Genomic DNA, 13792 nt, shown 5'->3' with positions numbered 1-13792 from the left:
GTAGTTAGCCGGATCCACTCTCCTCCCTTTCTTGAAGATCGGCACAACATTGGCCTTCTTCCAGTCTTCAGGCACTACACCAGAGCGCCGGGAGTTCTCAAAGATCCATGCCAGGGGCTGGGCTATGACGCTCGCCAGCTCCTTGAGTACCCTGGGATGCAGATTGTCAGGGCTGGCTGACTTGAAGGTATCCAGCTTCTCAAGATGTTCCTTCACAAGGTCAGCATTGATGGAGGGTGGGGGATCCCTATCACCCGGATCTCCCTGTCCCATAGCAGGCATGGGCATCCCATGTGACTGATGAAAGACTGATGCAAAGTACCTATTTAATAGGTTGGCTTTTTCCTGGGCGTCAGTTGTCAGTTGCCCCATCTGGTTTAGCAGGGGTCCAACGTTGCCCTTGCTTTTCCTCTGGCTCCCTACGTATCTGAAAAAGGACTTTTTGTTGTCCTCGATGCTTGAAGCTAGTTGGAGTTCAGTTGCAGCCTTGGCTTTCCTGGTTTGCTCCCTGCAGGACTGGACCAGCGCGGAGTAATCCTCCTTGGAGGTGAATCCCGTCCTCCATCCTTTGTAGGCTTTCCTTTTTAGCTGCAGGAGGTCCGCTAGGTCCCTGGAGAGCCAGGAGGGCTGCTGTGCCTTCTTGCTGCCTTTCCTCTGTGTTGGAATAGATTTAGCTTGTGCATTGAGGATCGCTTCCTTGAGAAGCAACCACTCTTCTTGAAGTCCCATCTCCCTGGGGTCATGGTTCCTGAGGGCCTGACCGACAAGCCTCTTGAGCTTGTCAAAGTCGGCTTTTCTGAAGTCAAGGACTTCTGTGTTGCTGACTGACTTGCCAGCTTTACGGCGGATGATGAAGGTGATCAGCTCGTGGTCGCTGTCACCCAGCTTCCCATCGATCACTAGGTCGCCGATTAGGTTGTCCCATGTAGCCAGTACCAGGTCAAGCAGCGCTTTGCCTCTTGGCCCATAGACTTCTTGAGTCAGGTAGAGGTCATCCACGCACGAGAGAAAGCTTTGCGACTGCTCAGATTTTGCTGAGTGATATTCACTGACTCAGAAGGAAGAAAATAAATTCATGCTAGATAAGGAAGTTGAATAGGAAGAGACACCCCTGATTCTGGATAAAGGGAAGTACCAAAGAGGCTGTAATGGCAGGTATGGAATGGGAAGGCAGATGATATGATTATTTCACCTAGTAAGTCTTTTTATAAACATTTAATTAGTTGTTTTACTCCACTGACAACAGCAAAATCATCTGCATGGCTCGGTTAGTTGCACCATTAAGGCATGTTCCTAAACTGCAATTGTGTGGATCTGAGGTACCACAGGAGGAACTCATGGAGAAATTATCCCATAGGATACTTGTCCCTCACCAAAATAACATGCACATGTTGGTATGCCTTTTGAAAGGAAGCAACCACCTCCTGTGCTCATTTTTTGTGCTCATTGCCCTAGTTCAAAGTATGGGTCTGATCCTTCCTAATAGTCATTCCCAAAGTTATCATGAATGGTAGGCAATGAGGTTACATTACAACCTGTCTTACTACTAATAAAGAATGGGAAAGTGAGAACAGATTTAAAATTGCTTTGCAATGTCAGAGGGATGCTTTGACTCATCTTAAAGGCTTTACTCTACCTATTCTCTTTAAAGTATGAGTGTGTTTCAGAAAGTAACTGCAATTTTGAAACAAATACATGTTGTGTACAATGAGTCGGAAACTATACAGCAGTGGGGCACACTGATGGCAGAAATTTTTAATCCACCCATCACTTACAACTATATAGAGAAATGACGTGGTCCAGTAAATTATTACTGCACACAGGATGGTTTTATTTGACAACTGTTGTTACAAGCTATACCCATTACTTTCTGAAATACCCTCCGATTTCTGTAGAGATTCCTTTTCCATTCAATGTTATATATAAAAATGTTTTTTTTTTTAAATCTAAATATATGTATACCAAGCCATTTTGAAAATATTTAAAACTTTTGTAAGGGTTTTAACTTATGTTTTTTCTTGAATGGATAGAGAATTGCTAGAGGAAAAGATAAAACCAGATAAGGCAAGAGACTATATAATTGGGAAAAGAGGCCTTTCTTCAATCCACTGAGCAATAAAAAGAAACATATATATACACTCTGGGTTTTCTAATGCTAATTTCATCAATAGCAGGAACTGTTTTTAAAACATGCTAGGTTTGAAACAAATTTATTCCTTGTTTGAAAAAGTAATTCCTCTCTGCTATGGTATTATCCACATCTGAATAAACATAAATGCAAAGTACTTTTATTTTGACTTTTCTGGGGATCACTTAACACAACTAATGACAAAAATTCATCTGATGAATACTCATTGATGTTCCTGACTGCATAAGCATCCCAAATAATTTAGTATCACAAGCCTTTTTATCATGGCACTTTATGAAGAGTAAGGAGAGGTGTTGGGAAAGGTTGTTACTGCCATCTTCTCAGTGTGCAAATGAAAAAAAAAGAAAAGTTCACAAACTGGTGTTGAGCAATGGTTTTTATTGTTTTGGTTCACTGAATTCTTAAAATCATACTGACAGGTCTATCGTAGCTGGCAGGAATAGCAGAAGGGTGAAAGGTTTATGAAATTAACTGATTTACCCAACAGCTTTAGAGATTACTCCATTTTTATTAATGGAGTAAACTACATTTTTATTTAATAAGTAAATAAATCCATTATTATCTAGTTTTTTATGACTAAATAGCATTTAGGAGGCCCAACACGGATTTCATTCTGCTGTGGTTAGCAATGTATAAACACATTACAACGGCCTGGACACCCGGCATACATACACTGATATTGCCCAACTTTACACTTGCATTAAAAAGGAGCTTACACAAGATGCATGGTCCTGTACAAGCTTAACTTACTAAAATCTGATATAGATTTACCTCTGGCGAAAGCAGTCAGTCACATTTGTCACTGTTTCCTAAGAAAGTCTTTTGATCAAAGCAGATAGGCTATTCCCTTTTCCCTGCTACCTGGGATTGAAGCACTGTATTAGTGTTTATCTCAGCAACTACACTAGGATAAATGATCACCTGTCCACTGATGTACCTGATGTAATTTACATAAATGGGCAAAGCTGATGTTTTTATACGCATTAAGTTGTCCCTAAGATTACAGCCCTAAGAGAATGTCCCCACATGAAAACCTTAAAAGGCAAAAAGACAAAGAAACTTTTCTTTCCGTATTGCAGGGCACGTCTAAGCATCATCTGTGGTGATGTTGCTACTTCCAAAAGGAAGTACTAAAGCACGGCACAGTATGGGTGATTACTGTGCTATGCATGTGGCGCATGGTTAGATTTCGCCACTACAGTGTTGTAGCAGCATGATGTAGCACATCGCTACGTTGCCGTAGTACGATGTATACATGCGCCCACAAATAAGGAAATACAACACAGAGAGATCCCACTCTCAAAAAAATATAAAGGTGACAGAGGGAGGACTCAAACTTGAATCATCTAAGACTAATAACAGTGCCTCAATCATTCAGCTATCCTTGCTTTCCCAATACAAAGATATTTTCTAGATAGTTCAGCTAACACTGTCTGCAAAAGGAATTTTACACGTGACCTACTCTGGATATGTAATCAGGTCATTTGCAGAAACTTACCCATGATTGAAATAAAAAATATCTTCATGATCTGGAAAGTCCAGAAATATATTTTAAATTGCTGCCTGCACATTGCAAAAACTGAATTCCCCTTAATCATTCACCAAACATGTTCAGATTTATGCTTCATTAGGATTTCACTTTTGCACTGTGTCTTCTGTGATGAGCTTTGTTTCAGAAAGTCTGTATTACTTGGTTTCCTAATAGGCTGGATATCATTACAAAATATGGATCAATACTGATACAGGCTCTTTCGTTCCTGTGTGTAATATGCCTTCAGTATGCATGAAATACTAGATGAATAAATTACAAAAAAGCTTTCCAAATTGTCTATTGATCCTTGTGCTGTATAAAACAGATGAAAACTGGAGCAAAAGAAAAGTTTTGGGTCTTGAACTCTAACAAAAACCAGAAGAAAGAAAAAAGAAGGAAAGCAAAGCTTAACAAAGTAAAAGGAAACATTTTCTCTAACCTCTTCCAAAATTGTCTTATCTTGAAGAATAAATCTGTTATTAATCATTCTAAGTAAAATGCTCTTGAAACCTTTCTTATCACCACCAGGACATTGATTTAAGTGATTTAGCATGTTTTAAGGAACAATTAAGACCATGTATTTCAAAAGTTATTTTTGGGTTTGGGTTTCCATGCATAATGTATCAAAAGTTCCTGATTTTCAAGAGGTGAGACATTTCTGAGGTTCATTGATGGTATGTCATGTTAGGGTAAGGACAGATGTAAGAATTATAATTGATATCAAATTACACCAATATGGGATCTTATGATCACAAGAAGGTAAGGCTAGAAGGGACCTCACAAGAGCATCTAAGCCAGCCCCCTGCTCATGGCGGGATCATCCCGAAATAAACCAGTCCATCCATGTCTGCCTAACCTAGTTTTGAAAATTGCCAGGGATGGAGATTTCATGATGTATTTAGGTAGCCTTCTCCAATTCTTGCCCACCCTTATAGTCAGAAAGAACCTCCTAATTTCTCCTCTGCTGCAGTGTAAGTCTATTGCTCTGAGTCCTATCCCCTACCACCTCTGTTCTCTCTGTAATCACCCTTCAGGTATTTTCTGTTCTGTGACTTGGAAACTTCCAGCAGTTGTTTAAAGAATTCTTGTCCACATCCTCCTTTGTGTTTGGAGGTCAGTAACAGATACCCACCATGGCCTCCCCCTAATGGTCTTCCTCCTAAACTTTTCCCAAGGGCTTTCAAAGGCATACCTTCCACTTAGTACTGCACTTCTGAACATGTGTACATTGCCTTTATACATAGGCCAACACCTCCTCATTTTTCCACCTCTATCCTTCCTGAACAAGCTATACCCATCCCTGGGCTGTATTCCAGTCATGTGAATTTTCCCACAACATCTCCATAAGCCCAATTCCATCATAATTCTATAGCTTTACTAGGACTTGCAGTTCTTTCTGTTTGTCGCCCATGCACAGTGTGTTCATATATAAACATTTCAGTTATTTGACTGACTCTCCTATCCTCTCCCTGATAATGTTGCTAAAGCTTCCATTATTGCTTTCACTTACTAAATTTTTATCCATGTCCCCAGGCTCTTTACTTACCTTTGTCTCATCACCCAATGCACCTAGTTTAAAGGCCTCCTCACCAGGTTAGTAAGCTTGTATACAAAGACACTCCTCCCTCTCTTTGTCAGGTGGACTCCACCATTTCCCACCCATCCATCTTCCTGAAATACCATCCCATGGTTGACACCATCTACACAGCCTCATGTTGATCTCCAGGATACACCAGCCCCTAAGCCAAGGAAGATGCATAATATAAGCAAATATGATGCGACTGTCACATCTGAATCTTCCTATATTAATAAAAGTACAGCAAAATCATTGAAACCTTAATTCTGTTTCATTCAGGGTTAGTTACAGGACTTTAGCTAACTTGTATGACTACTAGAGTATGCAAATATAACAGTTAGATCATAATGACATAATAGCAATTGTGCTCTTTTAAAGCATTTAGAAGATATGTTTGTCTATAGCCTAGGAACCCACTTTTGAGGCCCCATATCTTAGCCACCTTTGAAAATCTTTGTAGAATCTTTCATTTCTATGTATTAACTAACCATCCATCTCTAGTATCTTAATTGTGATAAGAAGATAGGGTAGAGATGCATATTATAGACTAACTGAATCAGAGATGCATAAGTTTTCCCGAACAAGAGCTCACTTCTTTGAACAGTTCTACTGATATCAGATGCGGAATAATTTCAAATGCTTTGTTTCTTTGCTTACACACACTATTGTGTATGAGAAATGGATAGCCATCAAAACAGAATTCACCATGAAATAACTGTTATGTTTCTTATATCTGAAAGGCTGAAACTAACATTTAGTAATATATTCTTTAGGGTTGCCACCTTTGAGCTGCTTATTTGGTTTGTTGACCCAGGGTTAAGTGTCAACCCAGGGTTAAGGGTCAAATGGGTAAGTGTGTGAAAACAAATGTGCCATATTAAATAACAAGTCTTCAGTTTTTCTACATGGCTAAATATCACATTTCTACTATCTTAATTAAATATAACCAGATAGAGATAGGGTATTTTTCATAAAAGGATAACCACAGACCATAATTAATCCTGAGAACATTGTGGGGTTTCTATTTTTGTTTGGTTTTGGTTTTTATTCAACATAAAATAGATTTGTGTTAGTCAGCTGTGCCAAAAAGGACTCTAATTCCTTTACCCCAAAAGTACCTTGTGAGTGCTTGTACACATGACAAAATTGACCTTTAAAGTAGATTAATTGCCCTTTTGTACCATTTTAATGGTGTTGCTGTTTACACATTCAGCTGTGTATTCCACTTGCATTTCATGATGATGTACACTTTCTGCGGCATATTTTGCTTTAAATGACTTTGTTATGTAGCAAGGTAAAACCCACTCAAGGTATTTTAGTTTGCTACATAACAAAGTGCAGCAGTGTATGGGCTGCTGGAAGCCCAGACATGCTCAGGGAAGCTTAGGCTTGGCAGGTTTCCAGCACCCGGTGCACTATCCCCGCCACCTTCTCCCACCACCAGCAAACCCAGTCATCCTTCTACCACCTTGACACACAGTCCCAGGGGCAAGCCGGCCCATTCCCAGGTAGTCCCAGGCAGTGGGAAGGTGGCAGAGATGGTGCACAGGGTGCTGGAGCCTACCTGTCTCACCCATGGAGGTGGGGGAGGCGGCAAGCTGCTTACAGGTTGAGAGGTCCCTGATCTACAAGGGACACTGGTCCTTCCCTCCACAGTGGCAATGCCCCCCAGGCAGCACCTGCCCACTAGCACCCAGCCTGGGCAGTCTTGGGGGGTGCCACCAGCCTGAAGGGAAGCACCAGGCCCCACACAGCTCAGGGGTTGTGCGACCTGATGACAGCTCATGCAGGCAGACTCCACTAAGTGGGAAAAAAGAAAAAAGCTGTGATCAGCCTGATTTTTTTTTCTCCTGCAACCTGCCTCCCTGAGCTGCATGGGGCCCAGTGCTTCCCTCTGCGCAGGTGGTGCCCCCCGGGACTGCCCAGGTGGGGTCCTAGTGGGCGGGTGCCACCTGGGGGGCACCACCACCATGAAGGGAAGGACCAGGGTCCCCTGCAGCTCAGGGACTGCTCAACCTGCCAGCAGCTCTTCCTTGCCCCCGCCTTCCCCCTCCCTTACCTTCCCCCTCCCCCGCTGCAGGAGAGGCAGGTAGACTCGTGGCGGGGGGGAGGGGTTAAAAAAGGATCACGCTCCTCAGCAGTTTTTTTTCTGGTGGAGCCTAGGGTTGGGGGGAGGAAGGGCAGGTGAGCTGATGCGGGGGAGGAAGGTGATGCATTGTGATGTCACACGATGTCCCGGAAGTCCCTAAATTAAAATGGTAGGTTTTTAAATGACACCATTAAAAGCCCACCAATTAAAAACCCACCATTTCAATTTAGGGAGAACTAACCCCCTGTCACATGTACAAGCACTCTGCGTCACCTAAAATGCAAGTCGCATTCCATTTTTTTTTTAATTTCATAGGAAGGAATTTATGGAGACATGCATTTTGTTTACACAACTTAAATTTAATGTTTTAAAATGTAATGATTTCTAAGAGAATGGGTTTGTCATGAACACAAGCTGTAAATAAAGATGAAAATAGGCATAAATGGAATCAGTGAGAAACCATGAGAAATTATGGAGATAATTAAAAAGAGAAAACTTGTTTGAGATGACTAAGTTACTAATGCCAAAGTAAGCATGACTCTAGGAGACTGTTAGATTCATCCTTCTGAGTCTCACACTTTCCAAAATAATAAACTCAAGAAAGGCAGCTCCTCCATGAGATAGCAGAAACTAGAACTATACATTTTGACTTATCAATAAGGAGATTTCATTAAGATCAGTGATTTTTCTTCTTGGATTGAACAGAAATATGAACAAGAAAATCATCAACATCAGATCAGTTCATTCTGGCTCATTAAAGTATCAGCTAGACATAAGCTAGAAAAGTACACGTTTAAAACTCTTACTTAAATTCATAGTTTCATAGTTTCTAGGGTCAGAAAGGACCTGAGTAGATCATCTAGTCCGACCCCCTGCCACGGCAGGAAACAATACTGGGGTCAAACAACCCCAGCAAGATGTTCATCTAGCCTCCTCTTAAAAACCCCCAGGGTAGGAGCCTGCACCACTTCTCTTGGAAATGGTTCCAGATCCTAGCCGCACTGACCGTGAAGTAGTGCTTCCTGATATCTAGCCTAAATTCAACTTGATTGTGTAGTATCTTTACTCTCAAAAATGCTGTGGTCATAAAATGTAGAGCTGCTTCATACTGTTTACTTTGTTTATGAATTCTTAAGAATATTGCATGCTGAGATCACATATTATTGTTCACCCAAGAGCTTTGTTATTACTCATGAGCCCAAAGCATCTGCTGAAGATACAGTGAAGCAGACCTTTAAAAAACACATTAAAATCATGACATCTAAACAACGCAACAGTTCACACTTCTGGAAAAATGACACTCAACGGCACTATAGTTAAAGTTATAGAGCACTGCATCACAATCATATTTTTTAAAAATCCTAGGTTTAAATATGTATAAGCTAAGCCTGTGAACAGCATGCAAAATCAGTATCTCTGCAGGCACTTTGCAAATATTTCATTAGCTGTTGTACATGCTATTGCCAAGTAGACCCATCGGAGTGCATCGTTATGCACACAGAAATCCCATGCACCTTTTTGAAAATATGCTGTATTTTTGGCATACACCCTGCACCCTTTCCCCCAAAATCAGCTCTCCCCTTCTTTGGGGTGCATGCTGTAAGTGAGAAAATAGATATTTAGTTGGAGAGAGAAACACCCTGCTTTGATTCCTACTCCACAGTGGCTGTTGCATTGCTATTCATGCAGCTGAGGGAGTCCATTGACTTAATGGATCATCTCTCCTTTTTAATAGCATTGATGTTAAAATAATCAAGCTAAACTTTCCTAAGGCAATTTTTCTACCTTCTAGCTACTCCTTTTATTTCACAGCCTTGGAGACTGTTTTCAGAATCATAGATCTATCCATGGAGACTAGTATTCAGGATCACTAGGGTTTCAGCTTTAGTTAAGCAGGAAAGGGAGGATAGATCAGCTGAAGATTAAGCTCTGCTCTATGTAGCTGTAACTGCAAAAATCCCTCCTGGCCCCCCTTATTCTGCTTTCAAAAACAAGATGTGTATTATATTCAGGGGTGGCTGAATAGTTCAGACAGATTGAGGAAGGAAAATAAGCAAGTTATTCATAAAGGAATACCGACACTGGAGTGAATAACTGATTCCCTGAGACATCTAAGTTCTCCTGTCTCTAAAACAGAACTTGTTTTTACCTTTATCTTTAATTGGCTTGTTTCAGGCTGTAGGATCTTGTCTTGTACACATTTAATTGTCCATGTTTCAGCTCCATACAATAAGGTAGAGATCATGACTTATTGATAAACCATGAGGTTGGTTTTGAATCTGGTGTTGTGAGCTTTGAACACCCATTTCCTCAGGTGTCCAAAGGCTGCACTTACTCATTTGAGATGACGCTGGATTTCTTCATTGATGTCAGCCTTCTGCAAGAGATTAGGTAGTGGAATAGTCAACATTCTCCAGAGTCTCACCATATATCTGAATTATCAAAGCTGGGGACTGCTCATTAAGAGCTTGTTGATGAAGGACCTTCGTCTACTGAATGTTTAGCATTAGTCCCATTTTCTTGTATGCCTCCGTAAAGGCATCAACAATTGCCTGAAAATCTGCTTCCCAACGAGCACATACTACAGCAGATATAGCATTTAGATCACGATCACTTAGCTGCTGCATGCTCCCAAACAGCAGCTTCCCCTCCCCATTTAAAGTGGCTAAAAATGTACATTTGTCTATACCTTCAGGTGTCAGGAGTAGTAGAGCCACAGTTGTGCAGCACTGCATTGGAGCTAATATATCCAGCACCTCAGCAGAGCTAATTAATCTCAGAGGAACAGTGTGCTGATTCAACTATACTATTTCCAGTACCCCAGCAGTGATCTGTCTTGTGTAGGCATACTCTGGGTATATGCAAGCAGAAGCTTAAGTAACTGGGGAACTTTAAGGTCAAGGACTGAGATACCTGTGGAGCTTAGAGGCCTCCACATTAATGCAGCAGCTGAGTTGGAGTTTTGAGATTTGTAACCCAGTACTTGGTGAGTGACTTTGTCAAACTTTCTTGTCCTATTCTTTAAGGCTTCTTAGAAACATTTTTTTTAAAAACCCACACTATACTGGAAAAAGCAGTGTATTAGTTCAACCTGGCTCCACAGCATCTGTATAGATCAGGCACTTCAGTGGGGCTTTTTGGCACTTTTATCTAATAGCTGATTCTGTAAGTAAAAGCTATTAGATAAAACCACCAAAAAAAGCCCCAGTAAAAGTCCCAAACTATACAGATAGTTTGAACCAGGTCCAACTAACATGATATGTCTTCTGCACTGGGCTTGGCCCAGGAACACACCGAGTTTAAACTAAAGCACCATTTTTATTATTGTTTTTTGTAATGTCTGTAAGCAGTCTTAGCAGCTTTGAGTCTGGTCACCATTCAAATTCTCTTGAACTAATGAAATTCTTCTGAAAGATAATGACCAATATTTAATATTGTAAAAGCAGATTCTAGATACCAGTTCTGGATGAATGTTTGTTTTTTTTAAAAAAGGCATGTAAATGTCATGCTTTATGTGATTTTATCATTCATGTAATACAAAAACTAACATGAATGTATAGTATTGAACTCTACTAGATGGAATATTGGATGATCCAATAAAATGTGTCTAGCTTATAAATAACTCACAGAAATCTGAGAGGAGAAAGACCAATTAGTTCGTCTAGTCTGCCTCTTTCCTCTCCTTTGCCCCCAGCCCCTAACAAAAAAAAACAACCTTGGGACTGTTATTTGTTAGAAAGATTCACTTTTAGTTCAAGTGACAGGTGCCTGGGAATGTTTAACAGAAGTTTCCTAGTTTGTTGGTTAACTGTGAAGACTATGCAGCCACAGACCCAAAGCAGTTCCATGAAGTTGTTCTTAATTTGCTGTGATTTCCTGCACCATTTTCTCCATTTTCTTACTGTCTAACTATACAGGCAAATGTTCTGTATCTCTCCCTTTTTCTAATTATTCTTTCACACTTTGAAGTTTTTTAAAGCTTCAGCTCCATTTTCTTTTTCTTTTTTCCTAATTCAACTTTTTACAAGAAGTCTTGGAGAGATTTTTTTTTTTTACCTTAATGATAGAAAACAGATTTCTCCAGTGTAGGGACATTTGCTTCTAATTTAATTTGACAAGGCTGCTGATCCTTAAGTGACTCATTAATAACCCTCACTCACTTATCTTTTAAAAATAAAGTAGAAAGATTTCAAATTGTACGTTGCTGAAGTATATACAAACCTGTGTTACTGTCATTCTTACCTTCTCCCTTCCCCTTTCCTGTTGCCTTCTGTGCATCTTATCTGTTTCTTCAGGTCATAAACTCTTTGGGGGTGGAGAATGTCCTGCAATTAGCCGATACAGAACACAGCACAAAAAGGGCCAACAATGAGAAGTCTCTGGGTGCTACTTTAGTATAAATATAAATAACAGTATTCATAATTTCCATTTAGAATTCATCCATCACCTCCTAGTATTGCAATATGCCTTCTGTACAGAATTTTCTGATCCATACTTAAAGTACAGTAAAACTGGGAGCATCTTTCTTCCTAAATTGTCATCTAGAAACAGAAGGATACAACCTGAATACCTTAATTTCTTTGCTGAGCACAGCTCTGACTGAACCCTATTTTAGGGCCTCTGGACCATTAGGACCATTTAATCTGAGCAGCTGTCTAGGACAAACCATAGAATTTCCCACAGTAATTCTTCCATCAAATTCATAAATTGCCTTTGAGCTGGATTGGGGCAGTTAGAAAGACATCCAGGCTTGATTTAAAAACTTCTAGTGATTGAGGATCCTACCGTATCGCAAGGTAAGTATTTTTCTAAAGGTTAATTACCTTCACTTTTTAAAATGAGCACCTTCTTCTGCATGTATAAATCTAGTTTTACCTTCCAATACCAGGCCTCACTTGGCTGCTAAATGAAAGGGCCATCTCCTATCAGAAACCTCTTCCCCGTGTATATGAATGGACATTAACTATATGCCGTATTTAGTTAGCAACACAGCTTGAACTCTACAGTCTACATTTTAATTACAAAGTATAATTTTATGCTGATGGTTAAAAAAACAGTTGCGTCCATTGGCTCTTCAGTGTCCTTCTGATGACATTATCCTAGGACACTTTTGAATTCCTGAGAAAGAATAACTTAATATTCACTTTCTGTCTTTGTTTGACACTGAGTCCTGATGCACTTGACCCCAAAATATTGATGTGGCAGTTATCTAGCTTCTTGTCTTTTAGGTTTCTCCATTCAACCTATGCTAATAGCCATTTAAAGGCTATATACCAAAACACTGTTGACAAACCATTGGCACTAATTATTATCATGGGGAGTTGAGAAGTAGACAATTGGATTGACTTTCTTTCTTTCTAAGATGGGAGAGAATTCATCACTGGCTGTCCATCATCTGTTTTACTGCCAAAGGAACCACTGATTTAGTCGAGAAGGGTCACACACATAGTGCTTTGCTTTCATTATCCTTATCTCCTCTATATGCATAACCTGGACAAAGCTCTTGAAAAAGAACTGTTCAAAAAGCTTGCACAAAAGAAAAGTTGCACCTAACAGGCTTGTAAAAGAAGAGTCAAAGAATCACTATTGTCCTTGGTGTGCACCAACTGCTGGCTATAGAACAACAGTTGTTTAAGCACCCAAAATAGCAGTAAGGTATCTAATGCCTGCATGCATCCAAATTAGAAAATTAGATCCAAATTATTTAATAATTTGATAAGGCTTCAAACATTCTACTATGAACCTTTTAAACCAAGTATCAGCTAGTACTGCCTGTGTTACTCATAAGCACTGGACAGTAATAAAATTTATTCATATGATAATCATCCCAAACATTGCCAAGGGCTTTTAGGTGACACTGACTGCACAGTAGCTCATTACTACCATGCAGTAGCTTCACATCATGCTTCCTGCCATGCAACCGTAAACAACGCGTACCCCCGGCGGCTGGGTGGGGGGGCACAGCGGCGCTAGTGGCAGTAGGAGCACAGAAGTGGTAAGCAGAGAGCTCCCACAGACACCTCTGGCAAAGGGGGTTGGCAAGCAGTGACTGCCTGCAGGCGCTGCCGACAGTGTAGGTGGTGCCTTTTCATAGGGGGTTCACAGCCATGCTCAGGGGGTGCGCTTGCACCTACGCATTGCCAATGCACACAACGCTACTGCACAGTAGTAACAAGCTACTGCACTGTCAGCGTCTCGTGTAGACACAGCCTCTGTCTCACCAGTTCACTGGTAATATGATTTGTACCAAACCCTATCTGGCAACTACCAATAAGGTTGCACAAAAACATTCATAATCTATCAGACAATGCTTTTAACTTCCTAGCTGATAATTTCATCCTTCTAAACTTTTAAAATTATATAGACAGCAATGTCTCAAGTTTATTTATCTATCTGCAGGCATCTAGGTGTTCCAAATGTAGTGCTGAGAAGACAAAGATGTATAAA

This window comes from Crocodylus siamensis, chromosome 2 (genome assembly GCF_052110815.1).
Source record: "Crocodylus siamensis isolate JL-2025a chromosome 2, ASM5211081v1, whole genome shotgun sequence".
NCBI lineage: Eukaryota > Metazoa > Chordata > Crocodylia > Crocodylidae > Crocodylus > Crocodylus siamensis.
This window is presented reverse-complemented; position numbering follows the sequence as displayed.